Here is a 2,085-nt window from a genome sequence, read left to right as displayed (position 1 = left end):
CATGTTCATACAAATTAAGACTTTTCCTCGAGACTAATGAATTTGGAGTTCAAATTTTTTTAAAAATTAACCAAATTGACCAATTATTAGAAAAACCAACAAAAAAATACTTTAATTTAATTTTGTTAGATAAATTAAAATAGAAAAATAAATTTATTTCTCTGCTATGAATTATAAATTAACAAATGTATATAGTTTCTAATTCACAGTTGTCAATAACTTCTAGATTATGTCAAAATGAATTCAAATAATTTCAAAAGAGTTACTAAAATTTGCATTTGAACCATCAGATTCACAATCAATTTAATAAATATTGATTGTTTTAAGACTTTGACCTAATAAATTTAATTTTTTTATAAAGTTGGTCAAATTTCTCTCATATTTCATTTGGACAATTAGGTCCACTCCAACATTAGAGATGTTATAAGGCAGTCATAATATTTTTTGCTCTACGATCAAAAAAATTTTTTTTTTTTAATTTTTAGATGTGGGAGACTCTATATCACCTCTTTATGAATTTGTGTAAATATATAACGAATGTGTGCTAATTATATCGTTACATCAAACTCATTTAAAATCATGAAATTCTAGTATTAATGTCTCAACATTTAATAGGTTGCCCAAATAATTTTATATAGAAGAAAAGATTATCAAAGGTAAACAATTTTTTTATGCCTTGTATTTTTACATAAGTGATGGATCACTGAGATCCAAGTCAAGTGACACTTTACACTAGGTATCTGGACATTTATAACTCCTTCACACTCCAAATGATGTTGCAACAAACAATACTAAGCAATACAATAAATTAAGTAAAAATAAGTGAAATGTCGAAGCTAGTATTGATCATACTAGTATTAAATATTAATTAACATTGTTAGGCATTATGCGAAAGTTATGATAAAAGCACCTGCCAAAAAATTATTGATATAAATAATAATTATGAGCCAATTTCAAGCTAGTTAGGCTTAATTCTCTTTGTTTTTTGGATCAGGGTGAAAAAGAATGGTTGTATAGGTAACATGTATTAGTTATAAAATCAATTTTCACCACTATCTTAACCTAATAATTGTATTTGCAAGACATAAACAAATTTAGAGATTGGAGATGCACCAAAATTCACTTAATGCCTACCAAGAGTAGAGTTCAATGAACATAATGAAAAGGAAATTCAAATATATTGTTCACTAGAGGGTTCCTTTTGCATCAAAAACATTTTCTTTTAGCATACAACTGAAATCATTACCTAGTCGTCAACAAAGTGAGTTGAGAACCATGAAGTGTCAAGTATAATTTCTGGCGTAGGCAAAAAATTGAGATGATTTCTTCTGTTTATACCTTGAAGGATAGTGTTACCTAGTACATGTATCGGTGAGAGGATGTGATTTTAGATGCAAAAATGATGAAGTTAATCACAATCAAGTAAGGAAGACATATGGTTTAGAAATATAAAGGATAAGGGAGAGATAAAAATTGATCTGGTTCTAGTTGCAAGATCAATTAAATGGACCACAATAATGAAGGTAAGATATATAATTAAAAAATTAAAAAAAAAAAAGACGGAGAGTTTTAGAAGAAAAAATGAACGATCTAGCAACTAAAACACATTCAAAATTCAATTACTTGAATAAAATCTAAGGATGAAAAGAAAATTGAACTTATACAACTGAAAACTACCCAAGTAATCAAGAGGTTTCAATTGAACAAGTATGAGGATTTGCCAAAACTCACAAAGGAGCCTCAACATGACATGTTAATTCAGAAAGTAATTACTCAAATAAATCCTAGTTTCAATTATTTAATATTGTAGATAAACTAACCTAAACTAGTTATAATAATACACTTGAGCTAAAAACAAGGAAAGTCTAGCCTATTAATTATTTAAAATATAGTCATCTCTTGCTAACATTTCTACTTTAGTATATTGTAGACCCTTCATGGTTCTTCATTAACCTTCTAAGTTATTCTACCTACTCAAATCTTCTTGGTGATCTTCATATCCATGATCATTAATTCATATCCCATATGAAATATATGGGATACCACTACATGCATATAATTTTAAATTTGAATCACTATATGTAT

Source organism: Solanum pennellii, chromosome 1 (assembly GCF_001406875.1).
Source record: "Solanum pennellii chromosome 1, SPENNV200".
Lineage (NCBI taxonomy): Eukaryota > Viridiplantae > Streptophyta > Magnoliopsida > Solanales > Solanaceae > Solanum > Solanum pennellii.
This window is presented reverse-complemented; position numbering follows the sequence as displayed.